The sequence below is a fragment of the Dermacentor andersoni genome, chromosome 11, assembly GCF_023375885.2.
Source record: "Dermacentor andersoni chromosome 11, qqDerAnde1_hic_scaffold, whole genome shotgun sequence".
Classification (NCBI taxonomy): Eukaryota; Metazoa; Arthropoda; class Arachnida; order Ixodida; family Ixodidae; genus Dermacentor; species Dermacentor andersoni.
This window is the reverse complement of record NC_092824.1, coordinates 66,510,019-66,533,857: the sequence shown is the minus strand read 5'-3', so window position 1 is coordinate 66,533,857 and position 23,839 is coordinate 66,510,019. Positions and strand designations below refer to the sequence as shown.

Genomic DNA, 23,839 nt, shown 5'->3' with positions numbered 1-23,839 from the left:
CTGCTGCTTTGTGAAAGCGGCCAAAGTTTGCCAATAACATGAGTCCAAGTAATGAATCGGCACAGCATGCGAATTCTGACACAGAAAGCAGCGCTTATCTCCTCCGATTGCAAGGCACTCCTCAAGCTGCCTTAATGAAACGTTTCGTATGCAGTATAGAAATTGCATACTGTTGACACGAAGGCCTATTTTTTTCGCAAATTGGCTATATTTCCTGTTCGAATCCCTGTACCGTCAGCATAAATAGAAACATGACCAGAAAATTAACCGATTGCAGTGCCTGTTAACCTAACTGCATGGAATCTGATTGCTATGTAGCCAGTTTTTAAGCATGTAGTAGTAGTGACCAGTGTTCCTTTGGAGTCTTAAATAAAAGCACACCTACAAATGCAGGTGAACTCAGCAACGGTACAATATGTTAGCATAGTTTACGTTTGAATTTACGCTGATGCTGCCCCCAATTGTGCTTTGTGAAGTTCAGCACTAGCAAATTATTCCAAGGCTCAGGAAAAGACTGAAGTTAGCCAGCTCACAAAAGTGGTTTTCGTTACTAATCCGACTCTCACTTTGCTGTGCTGCCATCTCTCGCATGCCGCTGGCAACGCGACGGAAGGGTGCCGGGGCTTTCGTCCGTGTAACTTGTGCAGCTGCGCCCACGTTGTGTGTGCGTGTTGGTTATGCGTCTCGTGCATCTAGATTGGCTTCTCCAGTGGAGCATGTCTTACCTGGAAGCCATGTCGCACTCTCCGACTACTTCGACGTGCAAGCCCAAGCGCGATGTCTGCGCTCCAGTGCGGCCGTTAAATGCGCGATGAGTTTCGTCTGCAGACGCGGCTGCCATGGAGTTTGTTGTTGCTGATTCCGGCTCTTGGAACTTGCTTTTTGCCACTTTTAAACATTCTTTAGCCATCCGGCCTGTTCAATTAGAGCGCAGCCTTGCGCGTTGGATTAACCAAAGTGGTGCATTTTCTTTAAGTCAACAGCCACAGATGTTTAATTGGGCAATAATTGTGGATCGCTATTTGTGGTAATTGTCGATCGTTAATACTGGGGAAACGGCGCGTCGCAGACTTAAAGTAATGTCAAAACGTAGCAAAACATACAGGTCTACCCATGTGAGCGGCCGATCAACTTAAACAATATATATTGCCACTTTAACATGCAGAGCAAGGAGGTTAGACCCTGTTAGACACCTTGGGCAACTGACATCCCAGTTGGAGTAGCAGGCTGCGGGGAGACATCGGAATGTTCTTGCCACTGCCAACGCTGGAGTAGTGTACCGACTACGTTGCTGGAAAATGGCACCTGTGGCCTGACATGAACCGGCGGCAATGTATCTTGTTCACCTTGCTGCTCCAAGAGCCCGGTGAACCTGGGGGTGATACCAAGGTCAGAGTGAGAATCAAGGTCTAGGTGTCTTCCTGAGCTCACTGATTCATTGACCTCGTTAGACAGTTACAACCATGATACAGCGCAGTCAGCAGTGATTTCGTGCCCTTTACTACTTAATTTATTTCAATAAACCACCAATTACGACTACCGTACTACACTGACTCAGGGCAACATAGGCCCATATAAAAGATACTGCAAAAGAGTTTCACATTTAGGTCTGCCTTTCACATGAATATTCTAAACTTTTGCAATCGTCATTACTGTCCTATATGACACCCAGTATGAAACAAGTGAACACCTTGACCCTACAATTCTAGGCGAGAGGCGTGACGCATGTGGCCAGTCTTCGCAACCAACCTATCAGCTGTACTCCATAAGACATGACTCCATGCGAGACAATCCCACAAGCTCTCGGCAGAACTGTCAGCGCTAATGCACATTCAATGGCATTCAATGGCACGACTAGTTCTCGTCTACATTCACCGCTAATAGCACTTGCCACAGCCATACGCTTTGCGTTTCAAGTCTAGGCGCACTGTTATCTACTGATGATACTTGCTTTTGATATAACACACTTCAGTTATGTTTACGTTGTTCATGTAGCCACTTTTCCTTTGTTAATGCGTGTATGGTTTCGTCGGAACAGCCCGTTTCTGTCTTGGACATCCTAGACAGCTTCTTGTTCACTGAGTATGTCCGACAGGCCGCCAGGGCACGCATCGTCATCATAACCACCCATCCACCTCCCTATGAGATCTTCCCCATGATGACACGCGGTAGATCGCCGGCGGCAGTATACAGCCGTGCAGACTGTCTACAATGTGCGATATTGGGAGAAGGCGGTATTATACTGTTAACTGCTTTGGCGAATGGGCAAAGAATGTTTACTGCATCACACACACTGATAAAGCCGCGGCTACGATTAAAGCAAATAAATCGAATTGGATCACTTTTATTGAGAGACTGCATGTCATAAGACCTTTCTGTCCGCGAATTAATCAGGGCCGCGAATACTCCTGTATGGATAGTAAGTGATTGGATCTGCTATTGTAGCCTAAGACACAGGTACGAGTTTTACCTTGCACAAAAAAGGTCTCTCTCGTGGGGAAGCAGCTCTGCGCAAAAAAAAAAAAAATATTATTAGAGCAACCCAAAACTACTGAATGCAAGGACTTCCTGTTTATTGGTATATACTGCACAGAATATCAAAGAAAGAAAGTGATCTTCCTGGCACTGCCAATACAAATCTGCTTTCACTTCTGGAAGATGAATAAACCGGATTTTATTCATGGTCCTCTGTCTTCACAGTATTTGCAAGACCAGAATCCAATAACACCATGTTCACCTAACACACACTGTGTGCGCACATTTCATGGAAAGTGCAGGGTAGCATTGCAATGCTTCACATCCCATAGCCCCAACCACCAGAATGAGTAAGGTTGCTTGATTTTATGTATATATGCTTGAAGAGCGAAAGATGAACTACATTTTCAAACAACCTCTTCGAGCGAAATTTAATATTGCGCATTAGCAAAACACGGCTAATGTGGTTTTAAAAAATTACTCGCAGTTGACGTGCAAGCAAGGAAGTGCACGATAAAACAAAGAAACGTTTATGTACCATTTACAGTAATGCCCTTTTTGTTTTACGTACGTACTGGCCGTCTGTAAGCACACCAGCAACTTTAACTTTGGTACTAACGAGTCATAGCGAGCATTCAATCTCTCTGGGCACCAGGATTGGTTTAAGTACGAAGTCTTCCCTTAACGTCACAACAACTTTACTATGTCAGGTTTGTCTACCAGCAAAGTTTCTTCCTAGGTGTAATTTTAGAATTGTCTCGCAGCACATGCTGAGCAAACAGTATACATAAATTGCGTGCAGTATTACAACTAGTACTGGTTGTGAACTGCAGTTCAGTAACACGAGCAGCCATGCATATTTGCTTGATTACTAAGTGCTTTGACAGTTTTCATCTAGCCAAGTGACTAAATAAAGACGCCAAGTTATACATCACTATGTTACATTTCTTCTTCCAGTGGCCGTCATATCTATGGGTCGCATGGTGTAGCCTGGAAAGCAATGTGGACTGCTCCTGTACTTCTTCATCGACTTTCTTTGTCCGGCTTGCAATCCACTCCTGCAAATCCACTTACAGTGAACAATACACAAAATAACGAATATTGCTTGTGAATGAAGGAACGCAATACAAACCTGTAGAATGTTTGCACAGCGCTGTTCTACCTCTCTAACAATCTGTAACAGGGTGTGCTTATCATTGCCTCTGGAAATTCACATATACTGACACTAATTTAGGAGAAGAATACAAGAATTTGTGAGAATTGCTTGTCGACGGAAAAACGGAATACAGATTAAAAGAATGTTAGCACAGCCTTGTTCTCACTTTTCTAAAAAGGAGTAACAGGATGCAATACCCCTGCAAATGCACATGCACTGGCACCCATTTGCCCGAAGAATACACAAATTTCCGACAACTGAATGAACATACCCTATGAACATATCGCTATCCTTGCCTTTGCACATGTAGTGACACTTACTTAAGCGATGAGCGCACTAAGTAATGAAAATGCCTGTGAAGAAAAAAAAAAAGCCTATAACCCCTTAGAATGTCTCGTCAGCCCGTTCTCACTTCTCTAAAAAAACTGTTACTAGATGAACATATCACTAACCCTGGAGATGTGCATATAGTGACACTGAGCTATGCGATGAATACACGAATTAACGAAAATAGCTTGTCGAGGAAAAAAAAAAAACATGAGCCTATAGATAATTTGCAGGCTCGAAGAGCCTTGTTCTCCTTTATTTAAAAATATTTACTGTGTGCGCATATCACTTCTACAACTGAACATTTAGCGACCCTCATTACACAGAGAAATACACGAATTTTTGAAAATTACTTTTCCCCGAAAGAACATCAGATTTTAGCATGTTAGAATGGCCGAACAGCCGAATGTCTGAACACTCCTGTTCTCACTCCTCTAAAAAGCCGTCACTGGACGAACATATCACTACCTCTATAAATGCGCATATACTGACACTAATATACCCGAAAAATACACAATTTCGGAAAATTACTTTTTAGAATAGAATAATCCCATAGCCCCTTAGAAGTTACGCCCCGCCCCGCTCCGCCTTGCCTAAAAACTGTCACTGGACGCACAAATAACTACCTCAGCAAATGCGTATATTCTGATACTAATAGAGCCAAAAAATAGAAGAAATTGCGAAAAAAAATTTTGTGGAAAAGCATAATCACATAGCCCCCTTCGAAAATCCACCCAGCCCTGTTCTCCATTTTCTGAAAAGCTATTACTGGACGCACATATCACTGCCTTTGCGATTGCGCAAGAACTGACAATAATACAACTGAAAAATGCACCAATTTTCGAAGTTCTTTTGTGGAAAAGCATAATCACATAGCCCCTTATACTATCCGCCCAACCCTGTTCTCACTTCTCTAAAAAAGTTCTTAATGGACCGACATATCACTGCCTTTGCGAATGCGAAAAAAGTGACCCTAATATACAGAAAAATAAAAGAATTTCCGAAATTTTTTTGTGGTAAGTATAATCCCATTACCACTTATACTCTCCACCCAGCCCTGTTTTCCCTTCTCTAAAAAGATCTGTTACTCGACGCACATATCGCTGTCTTTGCGAATGCGCAAGAACTGACACTAATATCACAAAAAATACAAGAATTTCCAAAATTATTCTGTGGAAAAGCATAATCCACTAGCCCCTTATACTCTCCGCCCAGCCCTGTTCTCTATTCTATAAAAAAGCTGTTACTGGACGCACATAACACTGCCTTTGTGACTACGAAAAAACACCCTAATATACTGAAGAATACATAAATTAGCGAAATTATCTTGTGGAAAAGCATAACCCCATAGCACCTTATACTCTCCGCCCAGCCCTGTTGTCTCTTCTCTAAAATAGCTGTTACTGGACGCACATATCCCAACCTCTGCAAACGTGCATATACTGAAAATAATTTTCCCGGAAATGCACGAATTTGCTAAAATTTCCTTTTGTGGAAAAGGATATTCTCATGGTCCCCTCGAATGTGCGCCTAGCCCTGTTCTCACTTCTCTACAAAAGCTGTTACCCTACGCACACATCACTACAAGTGTAAATGCGCATATACCGACATACATTTAACCAGAAAATAGACGAATTTCCGAAAAATGTTTATGCAGAAGCATAACCCCATAGCCCCTCAGAATGTACGCTTGTAAAATCAATTTCTGGACGCACACTTCACTACATGTTAAAATGCGCATAAAATGACAATGATTTAATCGGCAAATACACGAATTTCAAAATTGTTTTTTATGGAAAAGCATATTCCCATAGCCCCTACGTAGCCCTTTAAGATGGCCGCACAGCAATGTTCTCTTTTCTAAATACGTGTCATTGGGCGCGCATATCACTACCAGTGCGAATGCACATATACTGACGCTAATTTAGCCGGAAGGTACACGAATTTGCGAGAACACCATTCTGTGGAAAAGCATAATCCCATAGCCCCTTACATAACCCCTTAGGATGTCCGTCAAGCCCTGTCCTCCCTTTTCTAAATACTTGTTATTGGACGCGCATATCACTACCTCTGCCAATGCGCATGTACTGACACTAATTTATTCAGAACATACACGAATTTGCGAGAATATCATGTTGTGAAAAAGCATAATCCCAAAGCCTTTTAGATAGCCCCACAGGATGTACGCCCTGCGCTGTTCTCCCTTCTCTAAATACCCGTTATTGAACGCACATATCAGTACCCTCTGCGAATGCGCATATTCTGAAATATAAAGCGAAAGCTTAGAATATCCGCCTTAGAATATCCGCCCAGCCCAGCTTTGCCGTCTCTAAGAAGCTGTTACTGGATGCACATATCAGCACCTCTGGAAATGCGCCTATCCTTAAACTAATTTAACCAGGAAATACACAAATTTCAGAAACTTGGTTTTATGGAAAAGCATAATCCTATAGCTTCATACATAGCCCCTTAAGATATCCGTCCAGCCCTGTCCTCCCTTTTCTGAATACTTGTTATTGGATGCACATATCCCTACCTCTGCAAATGCGCATATACATACTAATTTGACCGGCAGTTACGCGAATAACTTGTTGTGGAAAAGCATAATCCCATATCCCCTTACAATGTCCGGCCAGCCCTGATCTACCTTCTCTAGAAAGCTGTCACTGGACTACCTGTGAAAATGCGCATACACTGACTCTAACCGGAAGATACACAAATTTCGGAAAGAAATTTTTCTCCAAAAGCACAATCCCATAGCCCCTCACATAGCGCGTTAGGATGTCCACGGAGCCGTGTTGCCCCTTCTCTAAATACCTGTTATTTGACGCACATATCATTACCTCTGCGAAAGCCCACATACTGACACTAATTTGACCTCAACATACAGGAATTTGCGAAAATATCTTGTTGTGGAAACGCATAAGCCCATAGCCCTTTAGAATGTCCGCCCGTCCATGCTCTACCTTCTCTAAGAACCTCTTATTGAACGCATAAAGCAGTGCCTCTGCAAATACGCATATACTGACACTAAACCGGAACATACACGAATTTTCGAGAATGTTTTTTTTAAGCATAACCCTACAGCCTATTACATAGCCCCTTAGAATTTCTGCTTAGCCATGTTCTCCCTTCAAGAAAAAGCTATTACTGGACGCACGCATGGCTACCTCTCCTAATGCGCATATAGTTACAATACTTTACCGGCCAAATACATCAATTTCCGAACGTTTTTTTTTTTAGAAAACCATATCCCATAGCCCCTTACACAGCCCCGTAGTATATCCGTCCAGCCCTGTTCTCCCTTTTCTAAATACTTGTTATTGGACGCACATATCACTGCGTCTGCGAATGCGCATATACTGACACTAACTTGACCTGAGCATACACGAATTTGCAAAAATTTCTTGTTGTGGAAAAGCATACTCCTGCAGACCCTTAGAATGTCCGCCCAGCCGTGCTCTACCTTCGCTAAGAAGCTGTTACTGGACGCACATATAACTACCTAAGCGAATGCGCATATACTGATGCTAAGTTAACCGGAAGGTACACTAATTTGCGAGAATATGTTTGTGTTACTACATCCGCGAATGCGCATCTACTGATACTAACTTGACTGCCAGATACAGGAATATGCGAAAAATTCTTGTTGTGGAAAAGTATAATTCCATAGCCCCTCGCATAGCCTTTTAGCATGCGAGCCCAGTCCTGTTCTCACTTCTCCAAGAAGACGTTACTGGACGCACATATCACTACCTCTTCAAGCGCGCATATACTTAAACAAATTAACACGAAAATGCGCGAACTTCCGAAATTTTTTTTGTGGAAATGCCTATTCTCATGGCCCCTTTGAATGTCCTCCCAGCCCTATTCACGCGTCTATGAAAAAACTTAATTTACGCAAATATCGCTACGTGTGCAAATGCGCACGTAGTGACGTTAATTTAACCAGAAAATACACCAGTTTCTGAAAAATTTTTTTTGATAAGCCCATTCCCATAACCCATTAGAATGTCTGCTTAGCCATGTTTGCCCTTCTGTAAAAGCTGTTTTTGTACGCACATATCATTATCTCTGAAAATGGGCATATACTTACACTAATTGAACCGGAAGATGCACTTATTTGCGAGAATACCTCCTAGTTGGAAAACAATCCCATAGCCCTTTAAATTGCCTCATAGGATGTGCGCCCAGGTCTAAAAAGCTGTTACTGGACGCACGTATCACTCCCACGGCAAATGCGCTTATATAGTGAAACTAATTTAACCAGAAAATTAACGAATGTGCGAATATTTCCTTTTGTTGATAAGCCTTTTACCATGGCCGCTAAGAATGTGCGACCAGCCTGTTCTCACTTCTCTTAAAAAGCTCTTACTTTACGCGTATTTCACAACCTGTGCAAATATGCATATACGGACAATAATTTGACCGAAAATACACGAACTCTCGAAAACTTTTTTTTTATGGAAAAGCACATTGCTATAGCCCTTAGAATGTCCGCTTATCCCTGTTCTCCGTTTTCTTAAAACATGTTTCTGGACGCACATATCACTACCTCTGCAAACGCACCTATGCAGACACTAGTTTGACCACAAATTTAACGAATTTGCGACAACATGTTTTTGTGGGAAAAAAATCCCATAGCCCTTGACATTGCCTCTTAGTACATCCGCCCAGCCCTCCGCTTTCTTATCTAGAAAGTTGTTACTGGTCGCGCATATCACTCCCACGGCAAATGCGGGTGATCTGACACTAATATAAATGGAAAATACACGAATTTGCGAGAATATTCTTTCATGAAAAAGTAGAATCCCATAGCCCCTTACATTGGCCCTTAGGATATCCGCCCAGTCCTCCGCTCCCTTCTCTAGAAAGCTGTTACTGGGCGCACAACTCACTCCCATGGCAAATGCGGATGAACTGTCACTAATATAAAAGGAAAATAGACGAATTTCTGAGAATATCGTTTCATGTAAAAGTAGAATTCCATAGCCCCTTACATTGCCCCCTAAGATATCCGCCCAACCATTCGCTCACTCCTCTAGAAAGGTGTTACTGGACGCACATATCACTCCCACAGCAAATGCGGATGAACTGACATAAATATAAACGGAAAATACACGAATCTGCGAGAATATCCTTTCCTGGAAAAGCAGAATCCCATAGCCATTTACATATTCCCTTGAGATATCCGCCCAACCCTACTCTCCCTTCTCTAGAAACATTGCACTGGACGCACATATCACTTCCAAGGCAAATGCGGATAAACTGAGCCTGATATAAACGGAAAATACACGAATTTGCAAGAATATCCTTTCATGGTAAAGGAGAATCCCATAGCCCCTTACTAAGATATCCGCCCATCCGTCCGCTCCCTCCTCTAGAAAGGTGTTACTGGGCGCAAATATCACTCCCACAGCAAATGCGGATGATCTGACACAAATATATACGGAAAATACACGAATTTGCAAGAATATCCTTTCATAGAAAAGAAGAATCACATAGCCCCTTACTAAGATATCCGCCCATCCGTCCGCTCCTTCCTCTAGAAAGCTGTTACTGGGCACACATATCACACCCACAGCAAATGCGGATGAACTGACTCTAATATTAACGGAAAATACACGAATTTGCTAGAATATCCTTTTATAGAAAAATACAATCCCATAGCCCCTTCCATTGCCCCCTAAGATATCCGCCCAACCCTACTCTCCCTTCTCTAAAAAGCTGTTGCTGGTGGCACATATCACTCCCACGGCAAATGCGGATAAACTGACTCTTATATAAACGGAAAATACACTAATTTGTAAGAATATGATTTCATGGAAAAGTACTATCCCATTGCCCCTTACATAGTCCCTTAAGATATACGCCGAACCCTACTCTCCCTTCTCTAGAAAGCTGGTACTCTACGCACATATCACTCCCACGGCAAATGTGGATAAACTGACTAACATAAACGGAAAATACACGAATTTGCAAGAATATCCTTTCATGGAAAAGCAGAATCACATAGCCCCTTACATAGTTCCTTAAGATAACTGCCCAACCCTACTTTCCCTTCTCCAACAAGCTGTTACTGGTCGCCCATATTACTCCCACGCAAATGCGCATAAACTGACTCTTATATAAACGGAAAATGCACTAATTTGTAAGAATATCATTTCATGGAAAAGTACTATCCCATAGCCCCTTCCATAGTCCCTTAAGATATCCGCCCAAACCTACTCTTCCTTCTCTAGAAAGCTGGTACTGGACGTACATGTCACACCCACAGCAAATGCGGATGAACTGACTCTAATATTAACGGAAAATACACGAAATTGCTAGAATATCCTTTCATGGAAAAGCAGAATCACATAGCGCCTTACATAGTCACCTAAGATATCCGCCCAACCCTACTCTCCCTTCTCTACAAAGCTGTTGCTGGTCGCACATATCACTCCCACGGCAAATACGGATAAACTGACTCTAATATAAACGGAAAATACACAAATTCGCGAGAATATCCTTTCATGGAAAAGCAGTATCCCATAGCCCCCTCACATAGTCCCTTAAGATATCCGCTCAACCCTACTCTCCCTTCTCTAGAAAGCTGTTACTGGTCCCACATATCACTTCCACAGCAAATGCGGATAAACTGACTCTAATATATACGGAAAATACACGAATTTGCAAGAATATCCTTTCATGGAAAAGCCGAATCCCATAGCCACTTACTAAGATATCCGCCCATACGTCCGCTCCCCCCTCTAGAAAGGTGTTACTTGGCGCACATATCACTCCCACAGCAAATGGTGATGATCGGACACAAATATAAACGCAAAATACACGAATTTCCGAGAATATCCTTTCATGGAAAAGGAGAATCACATAGCGCCTTACATAGTCACCCAAGATATCCGCCCAACCCTACTCTCTCTTCTGTAGAAAGCTGGTACTGGACGCACGTAACACTCCCACGGCAAATGCGGATAAACTGAGTCTAATATAAACGGAAAATACACGAATTTGCAAGTATATTCTCTCATGGCAAAGCAGGATCCCATAGCCCCTTGCATAGTCCCTTAAGATATCCGCCAGACCCTACTCTCCCTTCTCTAGAAAGCTGTTACTGGACGAACATATCACTCCCACGGCAAATGCGGATAAACTGACTCTTATATAAACGGAAAATACACGAATGTGTAAGAATATCCTTTCATGGAAAAGTAGTATCCCATAGCCCCTTACACAGTCCCTTACGATATCCGCCCAACCCTACTCTCCCTTCTCTAGAAAGGGTTTACTTGACGCACATATCACTACCACAGCAAATGCGGATGAACTGACTCTAATATAAACGGAAAATACACGAACTTGCAAAAATATCCTTTCAGGGAAAAGCAGAATCACATAGCGCCTTACATAGTCACCTAAGATATCCGCCCAACCCTACTCTCCCTTCTCTAAAAAGCTGTTGCTGGTCGCACATATCCCTCCCACGGCAAATGCGGATAAACTGACTCTTATATAAACGCAAAATACACTAATTTGTAAGAATATGCTTTCATGGAAAAGCAGAATCACATAGCGCCTTACATAGTCACCTAAGATATCCGCCCAACCCTACTCTCCCTTCTCTAAAAAGCTGTTGCTGGTCGCACATATCACTCCCACGGCAAATGCCGATAAACTGACTCTTATATAAACGGAAAATACACTAATTTGTAAGAATATCACTTCATGGAAAAGTACTACCCCATAGCCCCTTACATAGTCCCTTAAGATATACGCCGAACCCTACTCTCCTTTCTCTAGAAACCTGGTACTCGACGCACATATCACTCCCACGGCAAATGTGGATAAACTGACTAATATAAACGGAAAATACACGAATTTGGAAGAATATCCTTTCACAGAAAAGAAGAATCCCATTGCCCTTTACATAGTCCCTTAAGATATCCGCCCAAACCTACTCTCCCTTCTTTAGAAAGCTGGTACTGGACGCACATATCACTCCCACGGCAAATGCGGATAAACTGACTCTAATATTAACGGAAAATACACGAATTTGCAAGAATATTCTTTCATGGAAAAGCAGAATCCCATAGCCCCTTACATAGTCCCTTAAGATATCCGCCGAAGCCTACTCTGCCTTCTCTAGAAAGCTGTTACCGGACGCACATATCACTCCCACGGAAAATGCGGATAATCTGACTCTAATATAAACGCAAAATACACGAATTTGTAGAATATCTTTTCATGGAAAAGCAGAATCCCATAGCCCCTTACTAAGATATCCGCCCATCCGTCTGCTCCTTCTTCTAGAAAGGTGTTACTGGGCGCACATATCACACCCACAGCAAATGTGGATAAACTGACTCTAATATAAACGGAAAATACACAATTTTGCAAGAATATCCTTTCATAGAAAAGAAGAATCCCATAGCCCCTTACATTGTCCCTTAATACGCCCACCCTACTCTCCCTTCTCTAGAAAGCTGTTACTGGACGCACATATCACTCCCAGGGCAAGTGCGCATAAACTGACTCTAATATTAACGGAAAATACACGAATTTGCAAGAATATCCTTTCATGGAAAAGCAGAATCCCATAGCCCCTTACTAAGATATCCGCCCATCCGTCCGCTCCCTCCTCTAGAAAGGTGTTACTGGGCGCAAATATCACTCGCACAGCAAATGCGGATGATCTGACACAAATATAAACGGAAAATACACGAATTTGCAAGAATATCCTTTCATAGAAAAGAAGAATCACATAGCCCCTTACTAAGATATCCGCCCATCCGTCCGCTCTTTCCTCTAGAAAGCTGTTACTGGGCACACATATCACACCCACAGCAAATGCGGATGAACTGACTCGACGGAAAATACACGAATTTGCTAGAATATCCTTTTATAGAAAAATACAATCCCATAGCCCCTTCCATTTCCCCCTAAGATATCCGCCCAACCCTACTCTCCCTTCTCTAAAAAGCTGTTGCTGGTGGCACATATCACTCCCACGGAAAATGCGGATAAACTGACTCTTATATAAACGGAAAATACACTAATTTGTAAGAATATGATTTCATGGAAAAGTACTATCCCATTGCCCCTTACATAGTCCCTTAAGATATACACCGAACCCTACTCTCCCTTCTCTAGAAAGCTGGTACTCTACGCACATATCACTCCCACGCCAAATGTGGATAAACTGACTAACATAAACGGAAAATACACGAATTTGCAAGAATATCCTTTCATGGAAAAGCAGAATCACATAGCCCCTTACATAGTTCCTTAAGATAACTGCCCAACCCTACTTTCCCTTCTCCAAAAGCTGTTACTGGTCGCCCATATTACTCCCACGGCAAATGCGCATAAACTGACTCTTATATAAACGGAAAATGCACTAATTTGTAAGAATATCATTTCGTGGAAAAGTACTATCCCATTGCCCCTTACATAGTCCCTTAAGATATCCGCCCAAACCTACTCTCCCTTCTCTAGAAAGCTGGTACTGGACGTACATGTCACACCCACAGCAAATGCGGATGAACTGACTCTAATATTAACGGAAAATACACGAAATTGCTAGAATATCCTTTCATGGAAAAGCAGAATCACATAGCGCCTTACATAGTCACCTAAGATATCCGCCCAACCCTACTCTCCCTTCTCTACAAAGCTGTTGCTGGTCGCACATATCACTCCCACGGCAAATACGGATAAACTGACTCTAATATAAACGGAAAATACACAAATTCGCGAGAATATCTTTTCATGGAAAAGCAGTATCCCATAGCCCCCTCACATAGTCCCTTAAGATATCCGCTCAACCCTACTCTCCCTTCTCTAGAAAGCTGTTACTGGTCCCACATATCACTTCCACAGCAAATGCGGATAAACTGACTCTAATATAAACGGAAAATACACGAATTTGCAAGAATATCCTTTCATGGAAAAGCCGAATCCCATAGCAACTTACTAAGATATCCGCCCATACGTTCGCTCCCCCCTCTAGCAAGGTGTTACTTGGCGCACATATCACTCCCACAGCAAATGGGGATGATCGGACACAAATATAAACGCAAAATACACGAATTTCCGAGAATATCCTTTCATGGAAAAGCAGAATCACATAGCGCCTTACATAGTCACCCAAGATATCCGCCCAACCCTACTCTCTCTTCTGTAGAAAGCTGGTACTGGACGCACATAAAACTCCCACGGCAAATGCGGATGATCTGACACAAATATATACGGAAAATACACGAATTTGCAAGAATATCCTTTCATAGAAAAGAAGAATCACATAGCCCCTTACTAAGATATCCGCCCATCCGTCCGCTCCTTCCTCTAGAAAGCTGTTACTGGGCACACATATCACACCCACAGCAAATGCGGATGAACTGACTCTAATATTAACGGAAAATACACAAATTTGCTAGAATATCCTTTTATAGAAAAATACAATCCCATAGCCCCTTCCATTGCCCCCTAAGATATCCGCCCAACCCTACTCTCCCTTCTCTAAAAAGCTGTTGCTGGTGGCACATATCACTCCCACGGCAAATGCGGATAAACTGACTCTTATATAAACGGAAAATACACTAATTTGTAAGAATATGATTTCATGGAAAAGTACTATCCCATTGCCCCTTACATAGTCCCTTAAGATATACGCCGAACCCTACTCTCCCTTCTCTAGAAAGCTGGTACTCTACGCACATATCACTCCCACGGCAAATGTGGATAAACTGACTAACATAAACGGAAAATACACGAATTTGCAAGAATATCCTTTCATGGAAAAGCAGAATCACATAGCCCCTTACATAGTTCCTTAAGATAACTGCCCAACCCTACTTTCCCTTCTCCAACAAGCTGTTACTGGTCGCCCATATTACTCCCACGCAAATGCGCATAAACTGACTCTTATATAAACGGAAAATGCACTAATTTGTAAGAATATCATTTCATGGAAAAGTACTATCCCATAGCCCCTTCCATAGTCCCTTAAGATATCCGCCCAAACCTACTCTTCCTTCTCTAGAAAGCTGGTACTGGACGTACATGTCACACCCACAGCAAATGCGGATGAACTGACTCTAATATTAACGGAAAATACACGAAATTGCTAGAATATCCTTTCATGGAAAAGCAGAATCACATAGCGCCTTACATAGTCACCTAAGATATCCGCCCAACCCTACTCTCCCTTCTCTACAAAGCTGTTGCTGGTCGCACATATCACTCCCACGGCAAATACGGATAAACTGACTCTAATATAAACGGAAAATACACAAATTCGCGAGAATATCCATTCATGGAAAAGCAGTATCCCATAGCCCCCTCACATAGTCCCTTAAGATATCCGCTCAACCCTACTCTCCCTTCTCTAGAAAGCTGTTACTGGTCCCACATATCACTTCCACAGCAAATGCGGATAAACTGACTCTAATATATACGGAAAATACACGAATTTGCAAGAATATCCTTTCATGGAAAAGCCGAATCCCATAGCCACTTACTAATATATCCGCCCATACGTCCGCTCCCCCCTCTAGAAAGGTGTTACTTGGCGCACATATCACTCCCACAGCAAATGGTGATGATCGGACACAAATATAAACGCAAAATACACGAATTTCCGAGAATATCCTTTCATGGAAAAGGAGAATCCCATAGCGCCTTACATAGTCACCCAAGATATCCGCCCAACCCTACTCTCTCTTCTGTAGAAAGCTGGTACTGGACGCACATAACACTCCCACGGCAAATGCGGATAAACTGAGTATAATATAAACGGAAAATACACGAATTTGCAAGTATATTCTCTCATGGCAAAGGAGGATCCCATAGCCCCTTGCATAGTCCCTTAAGATATCCGCCAGACCCTACTCTCCCTTCTCTAGAAAGCTGTTACTGGACGCACATATCACTCCCACGGCAAATGCGGATAAACTGACTCTTATATAAACGGAAAATACACGAATGTGTAAGAATATCCTTTCATGGAAAAGTAGTATCCCATAGCCCCTTACACAGTCCCTTACGATATCCGCCCAACCCTACTCTCCCTTCTCTAGAAAGGGTTTACTCGACGCACATATCACTACCACAGCAAATGCGGATGAACTGACTCTAATATAAACGGAAAATACACGAACTTGCAAAAATATCCTTTCAGGGAAAAGCAGAATCACATAGCGCCTTACATAGTCACCAAAGATATCCGCCCAACCCTACTCTCCCTTCTCTAAAAAGCTGTTGCTGGTCGCACATATCCCTCCCACGGCAAATGCGGATAAACTGACTCTTATATAAACGGAAAATACACTAATTTGTAAGAATATGCTTTCATGGAAAAGCAGAATCACATAGCGCCTTACATAGTCACCTAAGATATCCGCCCAACCCTACTCTCCCTTCTCTAAAAAGCTGTTGCTGGTCGCACATATCACTCCCACGGCAAATGCCGATAAACTGACTCTTATATAAACGGAAAATACACTAATTTGTAAGAATATCACTTCATGGAAAAGTACTATCCCATAGCCCCTTACATAGTCCCTTAAGATATACGCCGAACCCTACTCTCCCTTCTCTAGAAACCTGGTACTCGACGCACATATCACTCCCACGGCAAATGTGGATAAACTGACTAATATAAACGGAAAATACACGAATTTGGAAGAATATCCTTTCACAGAAAAGAAGAATCCCATTGCCCTTTACATAGTCCCTTAAGATATCCGCCCAAACCTACTCTCCCTTCTTTAGAAAGCTGGTACTGGACGCACATATCACTCCCACGGCAAATGCGGATAAGCTGACTCTAATATTAACGGAAAATACACGAATTTGCAAGAATATTCTTTTATGGAAAAGCAGAATCCCATAGCCCCTTACATAGTCCCTTAAGATATCCGCCGAAGCCTACTCTGCCTTCTCTAGAAAGCTGTTACCGGACGCACATATCACTCCCACGGCAAATGCGGATAATCTGACTCTAATATAAACGCAAAATACACGAATTTGTTGAATATCTTTTCATGGAAAAGCAGAATCCCATAGCCCCTTATTAAGATATCCGCCCATCCGTCTGCTCCTTCTTCTAGAAAGGTGTTACTGGGCGCACATATAACACCCACAGCAAATGTGGATAAACTGACTCTAATATAAACGGAAAATACACAATTTTGCAAGAATATCCTTTCATAGAAAAGAAGAATCCCATAGCCCCTTACATTGTCCCTTAATACGCCCACCCTACTCTCCCTTCTCTAGAAAGCTGTTACTGGACGCACATATCACTCCCAGGGCAAGTGCGCATAAACTGACTCTAATATTAACGGAAAATACACGAATTTGTAAGAATATCCTTTCATGGAAAAGCAGAATCCCATAGCCCCTTACTAAGATATCCGCCCATCCGTCCGCTCCCTCCTCTAGAAAGGTGTTACTGGGCGCAAATATCACTCTCACAGCAAATGCGGATGATCTGACACAAATATAAACGGAAAATACACGAATTTGCAAGAATATCCTTTCATAGAAAAGAAGAATCACATAGCCCCTTACTAAGATATCCGCCCATCCGTCCGCTCTTTCCTCTAGAAAGCTGTTACTGGGCACACATATCACACCCACAGCAAATGCGGATGAACTGACTCGACGGAAAATACACGAATTTGCTAGAATATCCTTTTATAGAAAAATACAATCCCATAGCCCCTTCCATTTCCCCCTAAGATATCCGCCCAACCCTACTCTCCCTTCTCTAAAAAGCTGTTGCTGGTGGCACATATCACTCCCACGGCAAATGCGGATAAACTGACTCTTATATAAACGGAAAATACACTAATTTGTAAGAATATGATTTCATGGAAAAGTACTATCCCATTGCCCCTTACATAGTCCCTTAAGATATACGCCGAACCCTACTCTCCCTTCTCTAGAAAGCTGGTACTCTACGCACATATCACTCCCACGGCAAATGTGGATAAACTGACTAACATAAACGGAAAATACACGAATTTGCAAGAATATCCTTTCATGGAAAAGCAGAATCACATAGCCCCTTACATAGTTCTTTAAGATAACTACCCAACCCTACTTTCCCTTCTCCAAAAAGCTGTTACTGGTCGCCCATATTACTCCCACGGCAAATGCGCATAAACTGACTCTTATATAAACGGAAAATGCACTAATTTGTAAGAATATCATTTCGTGGAAAAGTACTATCCCATAGCCCCTTACATAGTCCCTTAAGATATCCGCCCAAACCTACTCTCCCTTCTCTAGAAAGCTGGTACTGGACGTACATGTCACACCCACAGCAAATGCGGATGAACTGACTCTAATATTAACGGAAAATACACGAAATTGCTAGAATATCCTTTCATGGAAAAGCAGAATCACATAGCGCCTTACATAGTCACCTAAGATATCCGCCCAACCCTACTCTCCCTTCTCTAAAAAGCTGTTGCTGGTCGCACATATCACTCCCACGGCAAATGCGGATAAACTGACTCTTATATAAACGGAAAATACACTAATTTGTAAGAATATACTTTCATGGAAAAGCAGAATCACATAGCGCCTTACATAGTCACCTAAGATATCCGCCCAACCCTACTCTCCCTTCTCTAAAAAGCTGTTGCTGGTCGCACATATCACTCCCACGGCAAATGCGGATAAACTGACTCTTATATAAACGGAAAATACACTAATTTGTAAGAATATCACTTCATGGAAAAGTACTATCCCATAGCCCCTTACATAGTCTCTTAAGATATACGCCGAACCCTACTCTCCCTTCTCTAGAAACCTGGTACTCGACGCACATATCACTCCCACGGCAAATGTGGATAAACTGACTAATATAAACGGAAAATACACGAATTTGCAAGAATATCCTTTCACAGCAAAGAAGAATCCCATTGCCCTTTACATAGTCCCTTAAGATATCCGCCGAAGCCTACTCTGCCTTCTCTAGAAAGCTGTTACCGGACGCACATATCACTCCCACGGCAAATGCGGATAATCTGACTAATATAAACGCAAAATACACGAATTTGTAGAATATCTTTTCATGGAAAAGCAGAATCCCATAGCCCCTTACTAAGATATCCGCCCATCCGTCTGCTCCTTCTTCTAGAAAGGTGTTACTGGGCGCACATATCACACCCACAGCAAATGCGGATGAACTGACTAATATAAACGGAAAATACACGAATTTGCAAGAATATACTTTCATGGAAAAGCAGGAACACAAAGCGCCTTACGTAGTCACCTAAGATATCCGCCCAACCCTAGTCTCCCTTCTCTAGAAAGCTGTTGCTGGTCGCACATATCACTACCACGGCAAATGCGGATAAACTGACTCTTATATAAACAAAAAATGCACTAATTTGTAAGAATATCATTTCATGGAAAAGCACTGTCCCATAGCATCTTACATAGTCCGTTAAGATATACGCCGAACCCTACTCTCCCTTCTCTAGAAAGCTGGTACTCGACGCACATATCACTCCCACGGCAAATGTGGCTAAACTGACTCTAATGTAAACGCAAAATACACGAATATGCAAGAATATCCTTTCATGGAAAAGCAGAATCCCATAGCCCCTTACCAAGATATCCGCCCATCCGTCCACTCCCTTCTCTAGAAAGGTGTTACTGGGCGCACATATCACTCCCACAGCAAATGCGGATGATCTCACACAAATATAAACAGAAAATACACGAATTTGCGAGAATGTCCTTTTATAGAAAAGTACAATCCCATAGCCCCTTCCATTGCACCCTAAGATATCCGCCCAGCCTTCCCCTCCCTCCTCTAGAAAGGTGTTACGGGGCGCACATATCACACCCACAGCAAATGCGGATGAACTGGCTCTAATATAAACGGAAAATACACGAATTTGCAATAATATACTTTCATAGAAAAGCAGAATCACATAGCGCCTTACATAGTCACCTAAGATATCCGCCCAACCCTACTCTCCCTTCTCTAAAAAGCTGTTGCTGGTCGCACATATCACTCCCATGGCAAATGCGGATAAACTGACTCTTATATAAACGGAAAATACACTAATTTGTAACAATATCATTTCATGAAAAACTACTATCCCATAGCCCCTTACATAGTCCCTTAAGATATCCGCCCAAACCTACTCTCCCTTCTTTAGAAAGCTGGTACTGGACGCACATATCACTCCCACGGCAAATGCGGATAAACTGACTAATATTAACGGAAAATACACGAATTTGCAAGAATATCCTTTCATGGAAAAGCAGAATCACATAGCCCCTTACATAGTTCCTTAAGATATCTGCCCAACCCTACTCTCCCTTCTCCAGAAAGCTGGTACTGAACGCACGTATGACTCCCACGGCAAATGCGGATAAACTGACTTTAATATAAACGGAAAATACACGAATTTGCAAGAATATCCTTTCATGGTAAAGTAGAACCCCATAGCCCCTTACATTGCGCCCTAAGATATCCGCCCATCCGTCCGCTCTCTCCTCTAGAAAAGTGTTACTGGGTGCACAAATTACACCCACAGCAAATGCGGATGCACTGACAGTAATATAAACGCAAAATTCACGAATTTCCGAGAATATCCTTTCATGGAAAAGCAGAATCACATAGCGCCTTACATAGTCACCTAAGATATCCACCCAACCCTACTCTCCGTTCTCTATAAAGCTGTTACTGGTCGCACATATGACTCCCACGGCAAATGCGGATAAACTGACTCTTATATAAACGGAAAATACACGAATTTGTAAGAATATCCTTTCATGGAAAAGTAGTATCCCAGAGCCCCTTACATAGTCCCTTAAAATATACGCCGAACCCTACTCTCCCTTCTCTAGAAAGCTGTTACTGGACGCACATATCGCTCCCACGGCAAATGCGGATAAACTGACTCTTATATAAGCGGAAAATACACGAATTTGTAAGAATATCCTTTCATGGAAAAGTAGTATCCCATAGCCCCTTACAGTGTCCTTTAACATATCCGCCCAACCCTACTCTCCCTTCTCTAGAAAGGGTTTACTGGACGCACATATCACTCCCACGGCAAATGAGGATAAACTGAGTCTAATATAAACGGGAAATACACGAATTTGCAAGAATATTCTTTCATGGCAAAGCAGGATCCCATAGCCCCTTACATAGTCCCTGAAGATATCCGCCCAACCCTACTCTCCCTTCTCTAGAAAGCTGTTACCGGACGCACATATCACTCCCACAGCAAATGCGGGTAAACTGATTCTAATATAAACGGAAAATACACGAATTTGCAAGAATATCCTTTCATGGAAAAGCAGAATCCCATAGCCCCTTACATAGTCCCTGAAGATATCCGCCCAACCTTACTCTCCCTTCTCTAGAAAGCTGTTACTGGACGCACATGTCACTACCTCTGCAAACGAGAATTTACTGAAACTAACTTAACCTGAAAATACACGAATTTTTTTCTTTTTTGGAAAAGCGTATTCTTCTGGCGCCTTTCAATGTCCACCTTGCCCTGTTCTCGCTTCTCTAAAAAAGCTCTTACTTACGCACATATCACTACCTCTGCAAATGCGCATATACTGACGTTAACGTACCTGAAAAGTGCAGAAATTTTCAAAAAAAATTTTAAGGAGAAGCACGCTCCGAAAGTCCCACAGATTGCCCGCTTAGTCCTGTTTTAGCTTCTCTAGCTGTTTCATAGCGCAGGTATCACTACCTGTGCAAATGCGCATATACTGACAATACATTAACAGGAAAATACACGAATTTCCGAAAAAAAATATTTATGGAAGAGGAGAATCCAATAGGCCATTATATAGCTCCTTAGAATGTCCGCTTAGCCCAGTTCTCACTTCTCTGAGATGCTGAAATTGGACTCACATATTACTGCCTTTGGAAATGCACTATAGTGGCACTAATTAAGGTGGATACACGAATTTCCGAAATTTCTTCTTTTTTAAGTAAGCATATAGCCCGTTAGGATAGCACGTGGCCATGGTTAAAGATCACATAGAAGCGAAGCGAAAGTTGAGAGTACGAAGAAGCGACGAAACTATTTCTGTCCTAGTCAGGTTCAAAACTAAAGTCTGCCTCTGTCCTCGTGCATGTAATTCGAACTTTTTGTTGCACTTCAAAACGCTAACGATAACTGCTGTCAACTATTTTTCTTATTTGCTTCTGCTAAGTTCATGAGCACTACCTCAAAAACATGTGCCGCGCCAAGCCAAAAAGATAGTCACTATGGAGCAACCGCAGAATAACTTTCATTTCGTCCTGTAGCTGTTTGGTAAGAATAGTGTCTCTTTCTTTACAACGATTGCAGAAAAAGATGTACTTACCTCTCGTCCTCTGTGAAATGGAGAGATTTCGCCCTTGTGTTGCACAAAGCCGCGCAGTTCGCCTTTTGTTCCTCCCTCAGTTTTTCCAACGTTGCCGTAACGTTTGCGTGCAGAGAAAGAAAATGTATAATTGCAGACCATACAAAAAAAGCATGCACGTGCAAAGAAAGAAACAGAAGCAGACTAATAGAGTGGCAGCCGAAGTAAGAAGAATGAGAGCACCACTCTTTTACCCAACAAATGACGCGACTAAATAAAGATATGGGTCGGTGAAAGAGAATCCGGCAGATAATTGTATCAGTATCAGTTTTCTTAATTACTTCGTAGGTTGAAGAGATAAAACCGCATGTGCCGAAGATACTGAAGTTTCCTGTGGCTACCAGTGTCTCCCCGGTGCTTTATTGCCGATACCGAAACTATCCCCACTGTCCACCCACTGGATGAGCTAAACGCAAACTCCATTGAAGGAAAAAAAATATAGCGCCTAGCAGAGGACGTGTGAGCGCTCCTTTCACTTCTTGCGCACAAAGGGAAGCGACTATCGCCGCGCATGCGCACAGCGATTCTGAGGGACCGCTAGACTCGGCTGACAGCGCATACTCAAAGCCACACGCTTCCGTGACCCTTTGGTGAACTATGTGAAGCACAGTGCTTATGTTTAGTTGAAGTAGAGAGCGTGTCGTGCTTGACGAATGCTAATTTTTTCGTCTCTGTAGCCTAATTTCGACACATGTGGAAAGGCACTAATCGAGGCGTTCCAGAGCGCCATAGTGCCGCAATTCGCTTTTACCATAGTACCAAGAAGACTGCACAAGACACGAACTCCAAATACGGCTAAATTAGTTCAACTGTTAAGTCCAGTGCGTGACAAAACTTTCGTTTTCCTAGTTTTTAGAAAAGAATGAATATGAATTGCTGAACCTTCGTTTTCTTTTTCCTTACTTACATTTGTCAAAGCAAGTTTTCAGTTGGTTTGTTCGGCGTCCTAGGTAAACTAGACAAGGCAATTTTTCCAGGTTTTCTTAAAACAAGGGAAATGTTATGGCTAATGCATGCGTAAATATTAAAATACGTTGGTTTACTGCAGCGTTTGGAATAAATTACGTAATAGAATGCTCCACAACATATATAATTAACTTTTGACAGCAGAGTAAAATTTTGCGCGCAGCCGATCCATAAATACAAATGTCACCAAGATCAAAGTTAAAAATTAAATTATGGGGTTTTACGTGCCAAAACCACTTTCTGATTATGGTTTTGGCACGTAAAACCCCATAATTGTATGTAAAACTGGCGTTTGAAGTTAAATACGTGGGGATCAAAAACAACTTTTGGAAAAAATATTTACAAAATGTTTCCATATGTCACGCTCTCGTTTTTAATTACGCTTCCTAATGCCCGGGAACAACTGCGCCACGCAATGTCCCTATTCATCACAAATTATGGGTACCTTACGTATAATGCAAACCGAAATTTTAATGCTACTGGTTTAATTTGAAACCTTAGAAAAATTATTCA

The 23,839-nt window shown here is 42.3% G+C and overlaps 1 long non-coding RNA gene across 1 annotated transcript; it reads right to left on the bottom strand.

Moving 5' to 3' along the window:
- Positions 1–1,741: 1,741 nt before the first annotated feature.
- LOC129381731 (uncharacterized) lies at positions 1,742–23,565 on the bottom strand. Its single transcript, XR_008609852.2, has 3 exons — positions 22,322–23,565; positions 3,419–3,533; positions 1,742–2,507 (listed from the first exon to the last, which is right to left on the bottom strand). It is a non-coding gene; the product is annotated as an uncharacterized lncRNA (long non-coding RNA).
- Positions 23,566–23,839: the final 274 nt, after the last annotated feature.